We start from the raw sequence: 23,901 nt of genomic DNA, 5'->3' as shown, positions 1-23,901 counted from the left end.
AAGCCTCATGAACAGAACTACCCAACTCATGACCTAGAGTTAGCAGCGGTGATTTTCGCCCTAAAGAAATGGAGACACTACTTGTATGGCGTGACTTTTGAGGTTTTTACAGATCATAAGAGCCTCAAGTATTTGTTCTCCCAAAAGGAACTGAACTTGAGACAAAGGCGATGGGTAGAATTTTTGGAAGATTATGATTGTTCGATCAACTACCATCCAGGCAAGGCAAATGTGGTAGCTGATGCTTTAAGTAGAAAGGCCCAAATAGCGGGGTTGATGGTTAAAGAATGGGACATGCTAGAAGAAATAAGTAGTTGGAATCCTCGCTTGGAGAAATCGAAGATATTATTTGGGAATCTATCTCTGAAATCACCATTAATAGAGCATATTAAGGAGGCTCAGAAATCGGACCCTGTGATTCAGAAGAATTTGGAAAAAGTGCAAAAAGGGGAAATCCTAGATTTTAAATTGGGATCTGAAGGTGTATTGAGGTTCCGAGATCGTATTGTGATTCCGGCAGATGAAGAGATCAGAAAAGAAATTTTGGAAGAATCACATCGATCAAAGTATACTATACATCCAGGAGTGACCAAGATGTATCATGATGTGAAGAGTTTATATTGGTGGGAAGGTTTGAAAAAGGATGTGGCAGAGTATGTACAGAAATGTTTAACTTGTCAACAAGTAAAAGCAGAGCATCAGAAGCCCTCTGGTTTGTTGCAACCGTTAGAAATCCCTGAATGGAAATGGGAACATATCACAATGGATTTTGTCACGGGATTGCCAAAAAGTCAAAAAGGGTTTGACGCAATTTGGGTAATAGTCGATCGGCTCACTAAGTCTGCACATTTCCTACCTGTGAGCATGAGTTTTTCATTGGAGAAATTGGTCAAGTTGTACACAGAAGAGATCCTAAGGCTACATGGTATTCCAGTGAGTATCGTGTCCGACCGAGATCCAAGGTTTGTCTCGCGTTTTTGGCAGAAATTCCAAGAGTCTTTGGGGACCAAGTTGAAATTTAGTACTGCGTACCATCCCCAAACCGACGGGCAATCGGAAAGGACAATCCAAACCTTGGAGGACCTACTGAGATCGTGTATATTGGATTTTGGAGGTAAATGGAGTAAATATATGACCTTGGTAGAATTTGCATATAATAATAGCTATCAGGCTTCGATTCAAATGGCACCTTATGAAGCTTTGTACGGGAGAAGGTGTCGATCTCCGATTCATTGGGATGAAGTTGGAGAAAAGAAGATTATAGACCCTACAGCCATACCTTGGATAGAAGAAGCCCAGGAGAAGGTGAAACTAATTAGAGAAAGGCTTCAAATTGCCCAAAGTAGACAAAAGAGCTACGCCGACACAAGGAGGAAAGATTTGGAGTTTGAAATAGGGGACAAGGTTTTCCTAAGAGTTAAACCCTTGAAGAGCGGAGTAGTATCTAAGAAAGGTAAGAAACTGAAGCCAAGGTATATCGGACCTTTTGAAATTTTGAGGAAAGTTGGGAATGTAGCATACCAGCTGAAATTGCCTGCAAGCATGGCTAGGATTCACGATGTATTTCATGTATCCATGCTTAGGAAATATTACCCTGACCCAAGCCATGTGCTGCAACTAGAAGGAATTGAGGTGGATGAGACGTTAAGCTATGAAGAAGGACCAGTCAAGATTTTGGAAAGAGAAGTGAAGGAGCTAAGGAACAAGAAAATTCCTCTGGTGAAGATTCTTTGGAGAAATCATGGACTTGAGGAAGCAACCTGGGAATTAGAAGAGGAAATGCGAAGGAAGCACCCCAATTTATTTCCTTAGAAAGAATGAATTTTGAGGGCAAAATTCTTGTAAGGAGGGGAGGATGTGAGAACCTTGAATTTTGCAGAAATACCAATGCTTACTTCGACTTCACTTTTATTTAGCCTTCGTATTCTTTAAATCTTTTCTAGTATTACTTTCACTCACTTTTATAAACTAGTGCATAATTCCTTCGTAATTCTTATTCTAATCTACCACGTTAGTTCATTTGTTGTAAACAAGTATATAAAAATAATTTTTGTGTGCAAAATAACATAACGGTGCTAACTATTAAAGCACTTAGCTTTGCTACACTAAGTTAATAATTCTTGAGTTATATATGTTTTCTTGTTTTCAAATAAGTAGTTAAACGCACGTTATAAATGAAGAATGATATAATCTCCCTAGACTATGAATTTCTTAGTTTTACTATACTAAATTAATATCTTAGAGTTAAGAATTAATTCTTCGTACTAACATATAAAAAATTAGGATCTTAATTTCCTTGACTCAAACAATTTAAAGGACAACCAATCGATAACCTTAATTTCCTCAAAATAAATTCCTATTAGTACTAACGTTAAATGTTAGATTTTTATAACAAGGTCAAACTTGATTTTAATAAGTTAATAAAGTACAAATGTTAGGAACCTTAATATTAATTCGTAACCGATTATATTCGATAAAACGGTTTCGGTATATTAGTGTAGAATTAGGCTTTCAAATTTCAATTGGTGATAAGTATTGGATTTAAGATAGAATTGAGGATTGAGAAGAGGTTAGGGGGCAAAGTGAATGGACCAAAATGCCCTCCACAATTTCACAAAACCTCCACTATACCACAACCTCACAATGCTCGGCCAAACATTCCCTTGTTCAGCCTTCCATTGCCGCCCACTTAACCAATCAGAAACTCTCCAATTCCATACGTAAAACCATCTTCACACTCTACCAAATTCTAGCCACAAAACACATACATAACCACGGCACATCTCAGTCAGTCCCATTCTATAACTCAGACCACAAAACACATCCCTCTTCTGCTTAGTTATTATCGACAAAGAGGAGCTGAAGGAGGAAGATTTCCGGTGCTGTCCGCGAGTTGCATTTTCCTTTTGTCTTGTCCGTAAGCTGAGGGAGAAACCAGAGAACCATCACCACCTTCGATAACTTCAGACCAACATCACAACTGCAACCTTAACCACTCTGCACCTCGCCAATTCCAGCCGCAACCCACTGAACCAGGACCACTACCCTGTCGCGTGCTTGTGAGCCGAGAGGAGGAAAACATTTTCCAGAATTTCGTGTGAAAGCTTGACTAGTTGTGAGGTAAATTTCTGGATCATTTTAGGAGTTATCAGAGGTAGATTGAAACCATTAGGGACATGCATGCATGGTTTAGACAGCCGATTAATGAAATCAAAGTCTTAGGAAATCTGTTTTGGAAGTAAATGTTTCGGCTGAGAAGCTGATTGGAAATGCGGCTTCACTTTTGTTTTTCCAGTGACAATCTGAGCACCTAAGTGTACTTAGCTGAATAAAAACTGGATGATTAAGACCATGCATGTTGATTGTGCTTTCGGATGATAATGGTAAAGCTTAAGAAACTTCTGTTTTAGGAGGAAAATGTCTTAGCCGAGAAGATGATTGGAAGTGCAGCTCTAATGTGTTTTCCGGAAATGAATTGAGCATGCATGGGTGATTAACTAATCGAATCTCGGATGATTATTATGATTAGAGTCATGCATGAATTTAATTAGCCTGGATTACTTGGAAAATAAAAGGAAAGCCGAAAAATTTGGTTCATGAATGATCATTCGAGAATAGTTGGTAAAATTTCTGGATTTGTGTTAGTTGAGTACAATAGTAGCTTGAACCTGGATTTGATTTGAAAACCTCTACTAGCTAGCTACGTGTTTACATGTCCTAATAGAGTACCAAAAATTCTGCTTTAACCAAAGAAAATTCTGTTTTAGAACCATTGTTATTTCTGGAAATCTTGAGAGAAGCCGTGAGGTTTAAACCTGGAAATTTTGGGGTTTGTAACCATGGTTTAAATTCAACTCTTAAGCTGGAATTGTTCATTATCTTGCTATGTGTTTAAATACTGAATTTGAGTAACTAACACCATAATTAAACCAAGGGAAAAATTCGAACTAAAGTAGATTGATTGCTGGAAATTTTGGGTGATAGCCGAAGGGGTATGAACCAGAATTTCAATATCGTTGGAAAAATTCAATTTGTTTCTGGAAATTTATTTTATTTCCTTGGATTATGATGGCTCAGAATTTCATAAGAGATACAAATTTTAAGATATACAATTTGTTCAGCAATGAACCAATTAGTACATGTAAAGCTGAAACCAAAAACGCTAGTATACAATTGCTGGAATTTTCGTTGAGACAGCCGAGAATTGAGTTGAAAATTTGCTTGGTTCTTGGAAATTTTTCTTGAAAAATGATGCTTGAAATATGTTGTTTTGGAGCCCTATAAGAAATGTACGATGGTTTGAATAAAAACTTTTGGTGTGAAAAGAAAAGAAAAAGGAGTTTTTCATAAGTGAAAAATGAAACTCCAGATTTTCGGAAGTCCCTGACCAGTCTCGATAAAACGGTTATATCTTGGGGTAGGAAAATCCGTTTAAGGCGCCGTCAGCGGCATTTGAAACTAGAATCATAGATCTTCGCCCTGTAGAAATTTCGTATTTTTACTCCATGTGTACTACTGTCGGTGAATTTTCAAAGTAAACTGTTTGGCATGAATGACCTGTTTCATTCTAAATCTCCACTTGAATTCGGATTGGGACCTTATATTACTAGTGGTTCAAACTCTTGACTGAATTGTGGTTTGACCCTAGGGTGTTCCTGAAATTTTCAAAGGATTAGAGGGTAAGAAGGTACTTGCTAAACGTATGCTTAAGCCTGGCTAGTGAAACAATTTCTACTCGTATTCCAAGGTTCGCAAAGCTAATGGTCGACATTATTTTCATTTGAGCATAATGTGTCGAAATTGTTGACGGTGGGCTCTACGAATTCCCACTTTTGAATTGATGGTTGATTTATTGGAAATTGTTGACGGTGGGCTCTATGAATTCCCATCCTGCATGGATAACTGAATTGCTGAAATTTGTTTGGAAATCTGTGCTACTATTTTGTGAAACTGTGAGTTGATATAAGTACTGATTATCAAGTGCTAAGTAATGACGAAGCCTTGGTAAATTTTCCTGCTTATGCTTAGATATAAATTTGTTGGAACACAGGGCTAAGAATTGACGAGCCCTAGTGTTATTACTGTTTAAATTCTAATTGTGCAATATTGAGAAAACGTGATTTTGGATTGGAATCGAAAATGTGAGAAGTTGTACCGACCTTGTGACTCCAAGTAAACGCTTGACTAAGTAAATGAAAAATATTTTGCTTTAAGTCTCGAACGGTACAGATTTAGCATCATATTGCTAAACATAGCGTCTACTATTTTTGCCTTAGAAACTTGGGCAACATGACTTTTATCCCTTAAGTTAAACTAGCCTTATCAATTTGGGGAAATGATTCTCCCAGACTCAAAACCTTAGTTTTGTTCCAAATTCCTTCCTTCGTTATAAATCGTTTAAGGCTAGTCGGAACTAAGGAAAATTTAAAAGGTGAAACTCGATCATTTTGGTTTTAAACGTAGCAACCTGCTTGGCAAGAAGAAAAGAAAAACCTTATTCTAGCAACATTTTTCAATAGACCTTACCCTAAAGCCTTAGCAAAGATTTTGCAAGCACCGCCACTCAAAGGAACTTTTTCTCAAGGTATACTTCTAGCCTTGATATTAAATATCTTGCCGACTTATTTTAAGAAAATAATAATAGTATTTTCTTCGAGGAAAAGTATTCCAGGAATATTATAAGAAATATTGTACGGTTCTCACAAGCTCGATTCCAAGTAAAATATTTTGAGAAAAAGTAAACTAGCAACATGCTAGAAAACTCTACATGTGCAAGCCAAAAGTTCCAATAGAAGACTTATGGCTTAAATTCTGATATTCTAGGATTTTACGAGGACGCGGAATTCGATCCTCAATCCAATATCTGAACTTCACTCTTGGTGAGTGTCCCTGCTTGTTCTATGTTATGTGGTTAAGCGCTTTATCAATTCGCTATGTGATAATTGTCAAAATGCAATAAATGATTTTTGATCCATCGAAGTGAGCAGTGTGTACTTTATCGCACTAGCCGTTCGAGTGGTGACATGTGTGAAACATTCTCTAATGAATCCGTGAATCTAAATGTAGTGAGTCGTTGGGTGAATCCCTCGACATCTGAATCGATCTACAAAAACCTTGAATCTAAATGTAGTGAGTCGTTGGGTGAATCCCTCGACATCTGAATCGATCTACAAAAACCTTGAATCTAAATGTAGTGAGTCGTTGGGTGAATCCCTCGACATCTGAATCGATCTACAATAAAGTCGATAGGTGAATCCTTCGACAAAATTTTATTACGGGTATATTTCGAGTATACTGCGTCGGTAGATGAAGTTTGGGCCCAAAGCAGAGGTATGAACGGTGACGGGTTAGGTTTAAAATAAGTGTATCTACATGGAAATTAAGTAGGGAAAGTTGACGGAGGGTCAACTACGATGGTATCTGATCAAACGTGGAAAATGGCTCCTGAGAGCCCTTGTATCCTACCTTGTGCTGTTACACGCTTTCCTAACTGTTTCAATTTGATTTAAATTATTAACCGCTGTTTGATTTATGTGATTGCATGTTTTGGGGCACCACTGAGCTTTAGCTCACCCCACGTATTTGTTTTCCTTAACAGGTTCTGGAGACTGAAAGCGCTGAGACTTATTCATGTTTCTTTTCTTCTCGTATGGGATGTAACGAATATTATGGCTATTGTGTAGGCTTGTATTGTGTTTTAACTTGAATTCTGTACTTTTGTTTTTGGATTGCCGCTTGAAGCTGGAAAATGTGTAAACCCTATTTCGGAGGTTGGATAATATATTTGTGTTTGTGAATTATGGATTGATGTAACTAGATACGAACGACCTTATTCCTTGGTTCTAGAGCATGTGATGTCTAAGGGCCATAGATTGGCGATTTTAAGTTCCTTGTTGTCTCTGAAGTTAATGTGGTAGATGTTGACTTATTTTGAAAGGAAGCGACATTGTAATAGTTAGGCTATTCTTCGATAGGATTTGGGTTAGTGTGCGTGCGTGAGTCCTGGCGAGAGCTGGGCAGACGGCCCGCCAACCCTTTGGTTCGCCTCAGGGGGAAGTGGGGTCGCCACAAAAGTTGCCGGGGGAGGTCAAGGGAACGTGACCCCTAATGAATTCGACCTAGAACCTGAGGAGGACCTTGAGGAGGAGCCAGCTGCACCTAAAGAGGTGGTGGAATCGGCTGGGTCAGTGACGAATTAAGCAAGAGATCTAGGGTTTGAGGGTTGTGCATGGTAGCGAGGACATAGTGTAGGTAGTTGGGATGACACGTCACCTTTCTTGTTTTATTTTTGATATTGACGTGTTAAGGTTGATGTATATAGCGCCTGCTTTCGTTCTATGTCCTTTGGTAGCTATAAGTACTTGACTTTGTTAGGTTGATATGTACAGTACTTTATAATGTGAATTGTTATGGTATATATATAAATAGAGTGTTTTATTTTGAGTGTGTTTCATTATTTTCATTTTATGACTTGGAAATGCTTCTATTGAGTTTTATAGTTATTTTATTTTGCTTATACCTATATAGTCTATTTGCCAAAAGAGGTATGGAAGGTAGGCGAAGTCAAGAACGTGGGACTAGTCAAGGCCGTAGTATGAGCCATAGACGTGGGGTTAGACAAGTACAAGAACCGAGAGAAGAAAGAGACGTGATGGCCGAGCAACAACCTGAACCTAGGGCTGAAGGAGGAGATCAGGTAGCAACGCCAATTCAGCAAATGACTAATATTTTAGCTCGGTAGATAGAGCAGTAGGGTCAAACCCCTGTTAACCAGTCTAGAGACCCTGAAATAGGAGAATATAGGGCCCTAGAGCGCTTTCAAAGGTTTTTTCCTCCAAAATTTCTTGGAGGGCCAGACACGGAAGTAGCGGAGAGATGACTGGAGACAATGATCAATATCTTCACTGTCCTAAATTACACGGAGGAAAGGCAGGTGAATTTTGCCGTATTCCAGTTTGAAGGATTAGCCAGAGCCTAGTGGAATGTGATTAGGGCTAAGTGGGAGAGAGAACGAACAACATGGACTTGGGCAAACTTCATACGAGAGTTTAATGAGAAATATCTTCTACCCATAGTCCAGGAGAAAAGGGAGGACGATTTCATTAGGCTACGTCAGGGAGCCTTAAGTATATCTGAGTATGAGACTCAGTTTACCAAGTTATCCAAATTTGGCCCTGAATTGGTAGCTACGGAGCAAAGGAGGGTGAGGCAGTTTGTACAAGGGTTGAATGTAGAAATACAAGAGGCTTTGGCAGTGGCACAAATTAATACTTTCACGGAGGTTCTGGAGAAAGTCCAGAGGATTGAAATTGCAAGGGTGCAGGTAAAGGCTTTTCATGCAAGAAAGAGAGGTGCGCCTAGTGGAGGCCAAGGGCAGGGACAAGGTGATCGGGGTATGCCACCCCCTAAAGTGGGTAGAGGAGTTGGTGGTGGGAGAATTTCAGGGATATCTAGTGTGACAGCCCCACCTTCCCCTAAGGCGTACCAAAGGGTTCGGCGGACCGCCTGCCCAGCTCTCGCCGGGACTCAGTCGTTCACGTCAATCCTCAATCGAAACCAGAATAAACCCACAAGACTAAACATAACAATGATCCAAAACTTAAAGTAAAACTTAAAGTAAAACTTATATACATTGCTATCTCAAAAGGGAGTACAAACATCGAATATACAAAGGTTCTCGATTCACCATACATCCAACCCGTGCCGAGCACTAGGGCGAGAGCCATCCCAAAAGAAACTAGACTAGGCTAGTCGATACACAGCTCTCATCCTTGCTCGCTTTCCCCTGTTAAGGAAAATAAAACTAAAGGAATGAGCTAAAAGCTCAGTGAGGTTCCGAACACATAGGCAACAAGAAGTTCAATGCATTCATTACATATAACCAATAATTCAAGATACAAATACAAAATAAAGCGATAAACACATTCATTAAAAGGATACGGGCTCACAGGGAGCCATATATTCGTTCGTTCGTTCGTTCTCCTGTCATTCCCCTTATTTCTCCGGTCATTTAAATAAAATGCATTTTTGGTAAATAAAACCCTCGTTCGTTCTTTCGTTTCGTTCACCCCCTCCTGGAAATTGGCCAGGCTCCACCAGGCTATAAGGTAATACTCGAGTATACCAAATTCACCCAGGGTCACCATATCGCCCGACCGAGTCCGCTTCTGGCTCGAGTCGATTGGTAACGAAGGGCAGGGCCCAATTCAGCCAAAAGGCTTACATCATGCGCAACTAATGTAGCAATCATTAAATCATTGAAAATTTCACGTTTCATTTAGGTCGAGCGCGGTAAAGTACACGCTCGCCTAGAAAACTCGTTTTGGAAATCCTTGAAAGCACTTAACACATTATCAAACAAGAACACAAGTCATGAAGTCAAGAAAAATATAGCAAACAAGGAACACTCACCAATTTACGCAAAACAACGTGCAAATATCCTTCCGGATATTACCTCAGTCACCGAGAAAACCTAAGAGTAAATGAGAAAGAATATTACAGTCTATCTAGCACAAACATATCTAGCACAAACAATTAGGTGAAATCGAAGAAACCCAATAATTGATGAATAAAACGTATAGAAATGACTTTAAAGTGAAACGAGGGCATTTGGACCGGTGGACGGAAATAGCTAGGGTTTCATAAACTAAACACAAAACCAAACAAAAAGAGGTATAAAATTTCCAACAGAAAACACTTGAACCAAAGACATGTCGGAATCCAACTATATAGACTAAGAAATATTGTTTTCGGGATTGTTTATGTGGTTCAAAATCATCTCATATTCAAGTAGATATTATAGACTAAATGTCTTAATGGAATTCATGTAAAAAGGAGGACAAAATACCCAAGAAAACCCTAAACCATTCCTTTTTATTTGGGTAAGAGTACGTAAACATTTGGAGTTTTCAATTGAAGAAGGATCATGTTTTAAGATGGAAAAACGGTCATAGTGTGAGAACCCGTAATTTTTCCCATTTTCTAGGTTTTATTCGGGTTACTGGCATGTTTTCTGCATTTTCTTTATTCAAAAAGTTTCTAGATAATTTGTTTATGAGTAAATATAGTTTTGGTGAGTTTTCTAGTATTGGTTAGGTTTTAAGAAATTCAGAGCGTATACCGGACGTGGGATCCGCTAGTGCGGAAAGTTCGGAAAAATTCGGCCAACTAGGTTAAGTTTTGGATACTGGGTTTAAATTATCGGGTGCTAAGAGATAATTAGAGGTTACCCAAGTGGATTGGTGTGAGAGGAAACAAAGTGATAGCTATGCATTTAATGAAGTGACAAGTGTCACTTAGAGATTGGTTGTGCTTTATGACTACTATTCACCTTTTACCATTTGACCAAATAAATCAAAAAATTACCAAAAATTCACCATTTTTCTTCCTCTTCTTGGCCGGCCACTTCAAGCAAAAAGAAAGGGAAAAGCTCTTCAAACACTTGCTTCTATCTTGCTCAAATTCAACAAATCAACCATTTGATCTTGCATTTGTTCCATAAAACCCCTTCACTTAGTGATTGTGAGGTGTTTAGTGGAGTTGTTTGGAAGGCTAAGGTGATTAGTTGCTCTCTCTCTTGTATTGCTAAGGTGAGTAGTGAAGGACCCCTCTCCTCCATCTAATGATGTTTAATTCATGAGTTGTGGTAGTTTAAGATGTAATTTTATGGATTATATCTTGATTTTGGTTGAATTGGTGAAGTTTTATAATTATTGGTGATTTTTCTGTTTTCATATGATTATTATTATGGGGTCATGTATGATGATTGGAAATGATATTTAAGGAAGCTAGAAGGTGGAAAAAGTGGTTAATTGCAGGAAATTTCTGTTTTGGAAGAAAGTTGGAAAGTTAGGGTTTCATGTTCTTACATTCTGTCCGGTACTGTAGCTCATAGTTAGAGGCCGAATTGGCCTTGGGTTAAAACATGAAGGTTGTAGGGAATGATATTTTAGAGATTCCTACAAAATTTCAGGTCAATCGGAGCAACGTAGCTTGTGAAAAGACTGAATTACCCCTGCTGCCCTGTTTCTACCCGAATTTGATAATTGCGTCTGTAATTGGGTAATTTGGTTGGGAATGCTTCTGATTTGGTTGTTGGTGCCTTCTGATGAATTGTAACCTTGTATCTTAGCTTTCGGATGGCTTTGGAATCACTTGATTTGGACTTAGGTAGCCTGACTTATGATGTTTGAACCAGAATGCGGTTTGTGAACCTGTTTTTGCGGTTCTGGTGTAGTATATTGCATTTTTGACCTGGTTACACTCGAAAATGGACTGAGTGACCTTCTACAACATTGTATCCCTATCTCTTAGCTTCGAAACGGTGTATCTTGCACCTCCATCCGATAATTGTAGTGCCAATGGTGCCAAAACCGCAAAATGACGTCAAAAACTGTTTTTTTGGATTAGAGCTTAAATTCCATTTCCGGATTTCCCTGGTTTACTCTAATGCTTATACATTCTAGTGGAACCTTATTTTGGTGGTATGTGGATTTGGTTATGACTTGTAATCGAGTCTTATTATGCCTATTTGAATGTTTTAGGACGTGACGGTGGTCCAAGACGCTCATTGAGCGGAAGTTGATGAAATCTCATTTGCTTGCTTGGTGAGTGTACCACTCACTTGTTGTTTACAATGTGGCTTTGGTATATGTGAACTTGATGCCTTGAAGGCTTATTTGCTCCGTTGAACTTAATTGAGTGAGGGTGTACTTGATCGCCCTCACCCATTTGGTATCTCATATGACTGTCTACTGTTTTACTGTAATGATTGAATGAGACATGAAATACTGAATTGGTTCATGAATTTGGTGTCGCTTGGACGAGTATCCAACGACCATTACTGATACGACTGAGCTCAACCCCATTGGTAGTCGATTGGATCGAGCCGGCGAGGGCTTGGTCGTGAAACTTGACGAGCCATGGGGACTGTTATATGGAATCTTGTAGTAGTGAGACTCTTGATTCCGGTATACTCGAGTATTACCAAATTGCTACTGTTTGAAGTTCGGGCCCGGTAGGGGTATGTTGGGTGGAAGGAATGGAAGTAAAGTGGAGCCTACGGTTGGTTACTCTTAAACATTGACGGAGGGTCAATGAGATTCGATCAAGAATGCAAACGAGGAAAAGGGCTCTTGAGAGCCGCCTGTATCCTTTTATCACCACTATTGATGTATGCCTTTACTTACTTTTGATGTATTGGAATGAAAAGCTTGATGCTTATATGAACTTGGTTGCTTGAGTGGTATTATCTCACTGGGCGTAAGCTCACTCTATTCCCTTTTGTTTTCCTTACAGGAAAATAAATACTTTTGGACTGGATTTGATAGTTGGTTGCCGAATTGAGCTAGATGGACATATCTTTTGTATAGCTCCTTGATTGAAACCCTAAGTGTACTTTTGGGTCCGTTTCTCTTTTGATTTGGCAAACCGTACATGTATCCACTTTTGAATAACTTTTGTATGCCACTTTGGATTGTATATGCTTAAGTTCAACATGTAAATATTTGCTTGACGTTTGGTTGGGTTTTGACGTGTCGGTTACTATTCATGGCCGACTCCGGTTTCATTTTTTTTTTTATTTTGACATTTTGACTTGTTTACGCGCGTTTGTATGTTCCGGAACATATTAGATCGCTCTAAACTGAACCGTTAGTCCTGGCGAGAGTTGGCCAGGCAGTCCGCTAACCCCTTTGGTTCGCGTTAGGGGAAAGTGGGGCTGTCACACATAGTATGTGCCAAACGAAAATATACAAGTTCAAGTAGAAACTTAGCCCTCGAGCGAAAATTTGGGCAGCACGCCCTTTGTATTTACCTATTTTCCAGCCATTTATGGCTTCATTATTTTCCTCAATCAATCCCAACATTACACACAACATAAATAGCCACTCAATAGGCTCAATGTCATATGATTACCAAATCAAGCTAGGACATGTGCGGAAATAACGTTTAGGTTGGAAAACAAAAGGCAGATTTACTGTTGCTTAGCGGAACTAACACAACTGAAGCTACACTAGTCAGATTGAGGTGCAATGTACACCGTTTCGAAGCTAAGAGAAAGGGATACAATGTTGAAGAAGGCCACTCAGTCCAGTTTGCAATGTATCTAGGTCAAATTTACTAAAACAACCCTAGATTTTCCAGTTCGAAATTCACTGCAGAAATCAACTAGCAGTCCTGCTTTATTCACTTATATCTCAGCACACACAACTCCAATTCAGGTAATTCCAAAGCCATTTGAAAGATAAGATACAAGGGTATAATTCTTAAGAAGACATCATCAACCAATTCGGTAATATTCCTGGTCAAACTAACCACTTACAGAGGCTGATTTTCATTTTCGGACAGAAACAGGGCAGCAGGGGTATTTCGGTCTTTTCACAGGCTACGTTGCTCCGATTGGGCTGAAATTTTGTAGGAATCTATAAAACATCATTCTATACAACTTTCATGTTTTGTACCAAGCCTAATTCCCATAATACTACAAAACTCACAACCTTAAACCACTAGTTGACAATTAATTGAAGTAGAGAGAAAATTCTAGCCAAGGTTACCTTGAATCCTCAAGAAAAATGATAGCTTAGTCTTTCCTCCCCCAAAATAACTCCACCAATACTTTTAAACCTCCTTAGTGGGCACTTGTATGGAGTAGATTCAAATTTGGTTGGCTAAAACCCAAGATTTGAGCAAGAATTGAAGCTAGAAAATGAAGAACTTTTCCTTGTTTTTCTCTCCTCAAGAGCCGGCCAAGACAAAGAAAAAATGGATGAAAAATGGATCAAAATTGATTTTAGGAAAGTTAAGAAGGTCTTGGTCAAAGTCCATCTTCTAATCGGGTCGCGACACTTGGCGCCTTGTATGATTTAAGCTTATCTTCTTCCTCCCAATGGTTAATCTATCTAGCTAACCTCTAATTATCTCCTAACACCTTGTAAAACAATATCCTTTTACAAAATTTTAACTAATCGTCAAAAATTTATCGCACGAACTGCACTAGCGGGTCCCACGCCCCTAATACATTCCAAACTGGACATGAACTAATTTATACCAGGAAAATGATTTAAAAACTATACTCACTTATAAAATCTCTGGAAAATTCATATAATAAAGTAAAGTAAAGAAAATGCATGCGAAGACATGCAATAAATATAACGTAGTTTTCCGGGTTCTCACAGTTAATTTCTATAAAGGTTGATCCAACACTAATATAGGGTACATCCAAGTTATTTAATCACACGAAACAAGTAACAAGTAACAAGTAAACACAACATGTTCAATTCTAAAACAAAAGCATGAAATACACAATAAATTTCGGGCTCTCACACTCTCTTTCCCTTAAAAGAATTTCATTCTCGAAATTCTTACATGCCTTCATAATCGTTTTGGAATGTATGACTGCCCCACCTCCTCCTAAGGCGAACCAAAGGGCTCGGCGGACCGCCTGCCCAGCTCTCGCCGGGACTCACTACAGTCCTCAAATAAAATACATCACTCACATCCAATAACATAGGGTACAACCTCAAGAATAAACGAAATAACATTTTTCAAACTTAGAACGAGATAAGATACATTACAAATCTCAAGTAAGGGTATCATTCCCCGAATAAGACAAAAGTCCTCAGTTCTCAAATAATTACATCAAATACTTATCAAGTGAATCGAATTCAAATTATATTTGAGATATCCCTTCAGGCACTAATAACTCAATACAAGCGCTTTCTTTGGCCTCGAGCCCTGTGGGGAAAAATTATTTTTGGGGGTCACTAATTAAGCCTCAGAACTTCCACTTCCAAACCTGTTAAGGAAAACAAATTGGGGTGAGCTAACGCTCAGTGAGGCCAAGGGAAAAACATGCAAGCATGCGAGCAAAGACACAATATAAAGCAATAACTCAAGTAACAAGTAATTGCGAAACATTGAGCAAGTAGGAAATTTGATCACAATAAAAGGATACGGGAGCTCTCAGGAGCTAATCCACGCGCGATCCAAGCTCAAGTAGTTGACCCTCCGTCAACTTTCGCAGTTATCCATGTAGAACTCCACTTACTACCTCCAGCCACCATGACACCCTCTTGGATCCGTAACCAAACAAGCATGTAGGTGGTATCACTTAACAAGTATACCTAGCAAGACCTCTTATTTGGATCAAGCTATAACACTTCCCAAGGTTCACCAAGTTTCTCGACCAAGCCCTTGCCGGCTCGAGTTACAAGGCTTGCCAATGGGTTGGGGCGTCCCCCCCATTCACTTTTAGGTCGATGAGACAAAGCTCCAATCGACAAGATTTGGTCATAGCATTGAGACAGGATGAGCGGTACCTCCTACCCTAAAGGGCATGATACATTCTGCCGCTCAATGCTCACGAAAAATACTTTCATTTGCATTCACATGTAACACGTATCACTTATCAAGCAAGCAATTTCATGAAAGAGAGGATAAGGGCGATAAAGTATGCCCTAGCCTCATTAACTAGCAAGTACAAGAATCATTTCATTTAAACACTTCACATGCACTTGATACTCACCAAGTATCAAAAGTCAAAGTTTGAGAAATTAGCTCTAAGACGCTTCGCCGGGAGTTCCCTCGAAGTCCTCTTGAGATCCTGAAAGTATGGAATAATGCATTGTATCTCAAATTCCAGGCCATACAGTATTCGTGTAAAGAAAAGAAATAGTCAATTTTGACTCCAAAATTCAAGTTTCCAAAGTATTTCAGTTCATAAGGAACCGACTTTCAAATGAGGTCTCAAGTGATAGGTGAACTCAAGTTCACCATGAAAATAGGTTTGAAATGCTCTAAGAGTTCTAAAAATGTAACCTAGGCCCTTAAAAGAACATTTAGGTCCAAATTGGAAATTTTCACTTTTCGAGTCATTCTTGGAAATATCAGTCCGGAAGTTCGGAAAGTCTAAAAATGGCAAATTTTACACCGTCAAAAACTTCATTCGAAGCATAACAACTTTGTAGAAGGTCACTTTCCAAGAATCAAATCAGAAACAAGTCAATTTCTCCAAGAAAGTTTACTATTCATTGAAGATAGGTCAAAACAGTCCAAGTTTTTCCAATAATTTTGGAATTTCGCTAAAAATCATGGAATCAAAACCAGCCTTTGAAATTTGATATGCATGTAAAGTACCAATCTAGGTTTCAAATGAAAAAAACGGAACTCGATTCCGATGTTCCTAGCTCAAGAAATAAAAAGTTGAAGTTCGCTAAAATTCCTGGACTGTTGGCCTTTCCAGAAATTTTCCAGATTTAATGTACTTCGCTAATTAGGCCGTATCTTACTCGATTCTCAGTGATATTGAAAACGGTTGGTGGTGTTAGAAACTAGGTTCAGAAGGATATATTTATGTAGAAGAAATCATTTCCAAAATCCAGACATAAGCGGTTCAAAATCAAGCAACAAAATGGATTTTCTGGACAGTCTCGGATGAACAGTAATAAACAGACAGCCAACTTTCAAAACTCGCCACGAATCGTTCGGGATGAACTAGAAAATGAGCTTGGTACCGTTTTAAAGCTTTAAGTGTCTACTTTCAAATGCCACAAACGGCACTCAATTTTCATCAACGAGCAAAACGTTATAGCTACACAAATGTTGCTGGTCAGAAAATTCTGGAGCTTGTTCCAGTTTTGCTTCTTTACTTGTAACTCAAAATTTAACTAACCATTTGGGTTGATTTTTGGTAGACAACCACAATACACATAGCACAACATATCTACACCAATTTGGAAGCTCAATTAACACCAGAAAATTTTCGAAATTACAGGGCAGCAACAAACAAGAAAGTCGGGCAGCAAGTCAGAAATTTCAGACAGTACCTTTTCCAAATTTCTAACTTTCTTCCAACTTCATTCCATCAATCATTCTATATACATGCAACATAGCACAATATCAGCAACCACAACATGTTAATTCATCACATCAGCCACCAATAAACATCCTCAAACCCTCGAGCATGTCATGGAATTGCAAGAACATAATTACTCAACCAATCAACCCAAATTCTACCATAGGTTGAAAACCCATGCTTCCTTTGCTCCATTTGAGCTATAATTTTGCAAGATTAAAGTGTGGGTGAGTGAGTTACCTCAAGAACTTAGTTGGACAGCTTTAGGGTAGAAATCTTGACCGAAATTCCTCCAAGAAAACCGATGAACAGCCCCCTCTTCCAAGCTAGGATCAAAGCCCTCTAATGGATGATGAAATTTGGAAGTGGATTGAAGTAATTTTGTAAGGATTTTGGCTAGATTTTTCTTCCCTTTTCTTCTTCCTATTTTCGGCCAAACAGAGAGAGTGAAGAGAGGCGAGAGAGTGAAATTAGATTTTGTAATGAAAGTGGAGAGAATTGGTGACTTAATGGTTAAGTCTAAGTGTCAACTCATGCTAGGTCCGTTTAGGGTCTTCGCGTGTCCAATTTTCGCGCTCGTTTGCAACTTTTGTGCACTAAACCTCTGAGGTAATTTCCCTAGTACATTAATAGTACATTACTAGTAGTCTAATATCATGTTCTTAAAATCTCCAATTAATCAAATTAATGTGCCTGTCGGGGCCTTTTCGGCACGCGCGCGTATAAAGGTCAAACTTAAGGGTTTTCTCGTTTGAACTTGGAAATTCATCTTATTCGATTCTAAAACTCTAAAATATGATAATCCAAGTATATATATATATAACAATAAAAAAATCACGATAAGCAATTCATCTTGAATAAATTTGGGCATTAAAATAATATGCGCGTAAAGAACCAATCGGTAAAATTTATTTTCGAGAAATTCATGTACTTTAGTATTTTGTTTTTTTGGGTAACTCGAGTACGAAATATTTTTAAAATGACCAATTTAACAATATTTTGAAATAATAAAATTATAGGTCCTCACAGAATGTCTCTTGAGAGTGGTCCTAACCTATCTCACACTCACTATTAGGTACAAATATCCCAATCATATCCCAGGTTTACCATCCATCGGTCCTTACTTATGAAGTACAAGTGAGAGTCCTCGTTCAACCCCAAGAATAGCAATGCACAACACACATAATCAGACACTGATAAGGACTTATCTCCAAGCAAAGACAAACATTGACTCTCACTAGACAAAATATAGCATAATCGATTTGTTTGGATAATTCCTCACTTGGTGTTCAAACTTGCCACTTCTAAAATATACACCAGTTATCCAATAACACATTCCAGTCTTAGTTACAACATTCACACTTAATAGCTATCAATCTCTTCTTTCTTTTCATCCTTCTTAATCGCCATTTGACTCCACCCATCTCTTTGCATTTCCCCTTTTTATCACGAGAGCTTCCTTCACCATTTTTAACTTGGTTGCTAGGAGTATTTAGAAATGCCATCTGAATAGTTAGGTGCATCATTTCATTCTTATTTGCAGCTCCACTAGATCCCTTCATATATATTTTTTTCCACGTACTTGCTCATGAGCTCAGTGTTCTCAACATATTCTTACTTCCATCGTCCTTCCCAATATTCTCTGGAACTCTACCTTCTTTTAAAGAACCTCTCTTTCCTTGCACATATCTTCCAAAGTCGTCATAGCTCTAGTTCACTTGATCTCAAGTGACAACTTGCTAAACAAATCAAGTACCTAAATTAGCATCTCATCACCAATGAAGACTCTAACCATATAATTTTAAGCTCTTGAGGATCCAATATAAAGTTATCTAACTCCCACGGAAAATGAGTCTTAGCGAATTCTCAACTCGAGTAGAGCATTACCCAAAGATACTAACTACTATTCTCAGTACTTACGTCACAATAACTATGCTTGTTTCTACATATGTTAAAGTCCTATCTCCTAATTTCATGAAATTACTCACGAGTTCACAAGTTCCAAAATTCCACACCCTATCTCGCCTTATTTTGCAATCATCTCCACAAAGCATGTTTATGAAGAATCTATAGTCTCTTGCTCCCTTTAGTAACCCTTTCCATTTCCCAACTAAGCCTCTATAACTAAGCTAAAACCCTTAACCCCAGATCATTTACAACTTGAAATTCTTGCTAATGCACTAACCAATAACACAAAAGTGTCACACCGATTAAACTTAATGTACCAAATTCTACTTAACCTTTACAATGTTTCTCCACAAACAAGCCACTCCTTTAAACTGGAATACCATGATAACCCTTACTACTAGATCCTCTAACTCGGTCTTTGATTTTTGATGCGGTAAACCACAGGTTCCCGATCACTTTCTTAAGTCTAGGGTTACCTAGGTTTACATGGATGTCCCCAAGCCATCCCCAGCTTCCATTCTCACACAAGTCTAAGTTCATAGATCTACATAGAAAGACAAAATCAATAAGGCATGAATCACTTAATTATATAAGTAAGGATAGACAATTAGGAGCCAATAGATGGTCCTCTAGGTTCACCAGAGTAATGCATACTTTGTTTAAGTTATATCACAACAAGTTCAAGTAAACATATAGCAAGTCCAAACATTCAAAAGAGGAATTAAACAGGTCTGCAGTGCTAGCACATTGTATATTCAAGACACGCATCAAATTTCGAGTCTAACCCCTTGTTATTGAGGTACAACCAGGTATTGTTTAGACTAATTCATATCAACACTCGTAACCCAATCTCCTCAATCGGTCCAGCCTCAGGTCTAACCTTAGGATCCTTTGTGTCTTAACCTTCACCACTAAACTTTATCCTCTCAATTCTATCCCTCATTATCTTGCCATTTGGGCGAGGCGAGTATTGGTCTCTTGTACTTGCTCACGAATAGCGTTAATCCACTCTTACTCCTTAACCACACCAATTTCAAGCTCTTAGGTTTTGTCATTTTACATCCTCAAAATATTCTTTTAGTTCATATACTTGGTAACCTTTGCCTCGTATTGCCAATAGCTAGCACCACACCATCAAGATAAAGAATCTATCATCTCATAATCACACCAATTTCTTCCATTCCTATAATTCCAATCATGGTTCAAGTCTTATTTAAGCTTCTACTAATCATCCTTTGGCTTAGTATTTCAATTACATGTCACATTAGCCCCATAGTCCGACATCCTAAACATCTAGTCTAGGATGCACTGCAGTGATCTAAAACCTAAAGCTCTGTACCACCTGTAACAGCCCCACCTCCCCCTAGGACGAACCCAAGGGTATGGTGGACGGCCTGCCCAACTCTCGCCAGGACTCATGCACTCACTCGAACCAAATCACGATTTTCAAACCAAACAATTTCTTAAAATCAAGAAAGTACTTGAATAACAACAGCCACAATCCTTAGGCAATAACGTTAACTATTACAACCATGATATTTCAAATACAAATGAAATCTACAGTTCCAAATGTCCAAAAGTCGCTTAGGGAATCACACTAACTCTAGACAAAAGTTTGCTAGTCTAGCGCCTCCAATTCTTCACTTCAAATTCCTGTTAAGGAATAACAACTTAAAGCGATGAGCGGACGCTCAGTGAGGCCAAGATATCAAGCAAGCAAGTAGAACAAGTACCATAATTCAACTCAAGTAGCACATAATGGTTTCACGTAAAGCCACAAAGGACTAAAACACAGTCATTAAGAGGATACAGGAGCTCTCAGGAGCTAATCCACAAGCTTGCCAGTTCACGATCGGTGTCATTTCTTTTTCTTGACACTCCGTCAACCACACAAATAACAAGTCCGTAGAATTCACTTGACATGAATCCCCATCCACCGTTTCACCCCCTACCGGGCAAGAACGCCAAATAGAAATAGTGGTGGTAATACTCGAGTATACCCAAACAAGAACAAGTATAGTCGATGAGATAACACTCCAATCGACTTAATCAGGATAAAAGTACTGAGACGGGATGAGAGGCACCTCCCACTCGGATTGAGTGTGGTACATGCTGTCGCTCAGCACTAGGGTCGACGAGTTAACTCTCCAATCGACTTAATCAGGATGAAAGTACTGAGACGGGATGAGAGACACCTCCCACTCGAATTGAGTGTAGTATATGCTACCACTCACCACTTACAAGTCGAGCACAAGCATAACCACAAATACAGGTCAATCAAGTTCAAGCAAGTACAAGATCATTCAAGAAAGGGAGGACGAGTGTGATAAAGTACATCCTCGCCTTATAAAGTTCCATATTCAATGCATAACACATGGTATCATTCAAATCAAGATATCAAGAAACACGCACTTGACTGACACTCACCAGTTTAAACAAAATAACGTCAAAAGTTCGCCCCCGGGTTATGCCCTTGGTCACCAACAAACCCTAAGAACAACCAAGATAAAGTATTATAGTTCAACCATTCAAAGCTTAGGTGAACCAAAGAAAATCCAAGTAATTACTAGTTCAATGATGCCAATACGGTTTTGGAGTAAAAAGAGAACATTTAGACCCAAGGGACATGTGTAACCAAGAATTTCCTCATTCCTATCGTAAGACCAAGCTTAAAATGGTTTAACAACTCCAACTTAAAGTTGGAAATGAAAGTAAGGTCAGTTTTAGGAAAACAGAATTTTTTCAGTTTTGCGTGATGCTATTTGAAAAATCATATTTCAAGCTTCTTAAGTCCAAAATTTATAACTTTATACTATTCGAAAATAGACTCAAAGGATTACAATTTCCCAGAAGAAACATTTGTAAGATTCTGTCCACAAGTTAGTCAAATTCCAGCCTCAAATTGCTGCTTCATCCAGTAGAAAAACAGAGCAGGTATGGAAATTCTGTCAACTTTGGAAAATCACAGATATTCATAAGAATTGAGAAAAATTCTGAAAATTCACGGTAGAAAGTCCTCTGAACTAGTTTCAAACTCAACAATCAGAACTCAATTTGGATTTTTTTACACCAAGATATGATAGATTTTCCAAGACTGCTCAGAGTCTCCTGCGCGAAAATTTCCAGCCATGGGTTTTGGTCAAAATGTGAGGTTTAAGCCACTTAAAATGCATGATTTTGATCAAATCTCAGCACACACTTGTAGGGTAAAGTAGTATAACGTATTTTGAGTAAAACCAAGCCTAAATCATCAAGAAAATTTCAAAACAAAGGCTACAATTGCAGCCCTTCCATTCGGCCAGCAACCAGAAATTTTCCTCCCAAATTTTCCAACTTTCCTCCAACTCATTGTCCCAAATTCAGCCCAAAACATCTAGTAATTCTATAGGGTTTCATCACCAACATAACCATAGATACATATGTAGCCATAATTATAACAAAATAGCCATCATAATTACACCACAATCATATGCATAATCAAACCCTAGAATTCAAATATAAGGCATAATAATCATCAACTCATAATCTTTCAAGATTCACCATAAATTCTTGCTTTGAATCCAAAAATTCAACTTGTTTCCAACATAAGTTAAAGAAAGAGGAACAACCTAACACTTTACCTCTTTGGCCTTCCAATCAAGATGAAACTTAATCCACTCACCCAATCTTCTCCCTTTTCCAAGCTCAAGCAAAGGTTTGTGGAAACCCCAAGCTATCTTCTTCCTTTCCCCTTAAAGTCCAAGCAAAATTGAAGCTAGTCGGAATGGATTTTTTTCTTCCCTTTTTCTCCTCAAGCTCACGGCCCTCACATTTTTTTTTCTCTTGGTTTTTATTTTGTTTGGTCTTAAGTCAAGAAAGGAAAGAAAAATGGTAAGACAAGATTGGTCGAAGGTGTCTTATAACAAAAACTTGGTCCCTACTTCGCCAAGTGTCACTTCCTTGTGATTTCTAGCTTCCAATTTCTCTATTCTCTTTCTCTTGTGTTGGTTTATTAGGTTTAAGACAAGTAATGAAAGGATAATTGGTAAGAAAGCTTGGTCAAAGAAGTTAACACTTGATGGCTATGGTGACACATGTCACCATCTAGATGTTTCTAGCTCCAAGTATCCTACCTCTTCCTTATTGCACTAAACCCTCTCTTTTTTCCCGAAAGTTCCTTTCACACCCCACAAAAAGAAAATCGCATTTTCCCCCACTAAACTCCCACATGTAAAATTTAATAAAAGCTTTCAGACAAAATCATTATCAAATTGTTAAATAAACAAATAGATAGCTAAATGAATAAAATTGCAACATAAGTCTATTTTTGCTTGTCAAACATATGTGAGTTGTCAAGAGTTATTCTAACAATTACCGCTCACTTCTATATTCTCATGTTATGTTCCTACTAATTTCTTATTCTAGTGTTAATTTCTATAAAGGTTGATCCAACACTAATATAGGGTACATCCAAGTTATTTAATCACAAGAAACAAGTAACAAGTAACAAGTAAACACAACACGTTCAATTCTAAAACAGAAGCATGAAATACACAATAAATTTCGGGCTCTCACATAGGCTCCTCAATGTGAATCTGATTTTCAGCTATATCCTCGTGTTGATCAACAAGTGTATTTCCATTAATCTTCTGTCTTTAGTCCTTGCCATTCCTACAAATGAAACATTTAACAAATGAAAGAACACAAATGCGAAAAGGATAGCAAAATCACAAACGAATATGATAATAGCAAGGCTATAACTAGACTGAAATTTTCCATCTACAAACAAATCAATTTTAAAGTGCAAGTACGTAGGTTAATAGAATGCAAAAACACAACAAAGATAATCTGAATTTGCATCTACAAAAAAATGCATGTCAAATTGCAAACACGTTTATAGTTACAACTTTTGCAGTTTTAATAGCAAAAACTAAACATTTCAACAATTTGGGCTAATGGAGGATTTCATCTCCATCATCTTCTTGAACCCATTGAATGTGTTCATTCTCATTGTCCATTTGAATTATTGAGGTAATTGTGCTTTGCAAAAACATCTCAGTATCATATACGGGGTTGATCATAAACTCATTCCTAGGAGATGTAGCAACAACAACACTCTAGCCTTCAGCTAAGGGGTCTTCAACATAAAAAACTTGCAAAAC

The 23,901-nt window shown here is 38.2% G+C and overlaps 1 long non-coding RNA gene across 2 annotated transcripts; it reads right to left on the bottom strand.

The window, feature by feature from the left end:
• Nucleotides 1-14,525: 14,525 nt before the first annotated feature.
• On the bottom strand, nt 14,526-17,305 carry LOC113756079. 2 transcript variants are annotated; one of them, XR_003465844.1, is made up of 4 exons: nt 17,093-17,115; nt 16,824-16,870; nt 15,524-15,601; nt 14,526-14,794 (listed from the first exon to the last, which is right to left on the bottom strand). It is a non-coding gene; the product is annotated as an uncharacterized LOC113756079 (long non-coding RNA). The 2 variants fall into 2 exon arrangements; XR_003465845.1 differs by lacking the exon at nt 16,824-16,870 and having other exon boundaries at nt 17,093-17,305.
• Between the last annotated feature and the right edge of the window lie 6,596 nt (nt 17,306-23,901).

The sequence above is a fragment of the Coffea eugenioides genome, unplaced genomic scaffold (genome assembly GCF_003713205.1).
Source record: "Coffea eugenioides isolate CCC68of unplaced genomic scaffold, Ceug_1.0 ScVebR1_194;HRSCAF=787, whole genome shotgun sequence".
In the NCBI taxonomy this organism is placed as follows: Eukaryota; Viridiplantae; Streptophyta; class Magnoliopsida; order Gentianales; family Rubiaceae; genus Coffea; species Coffea eugenioides.
This window is presented reverse-complemented; position numbering and strand designations above follow the sequence as displayed.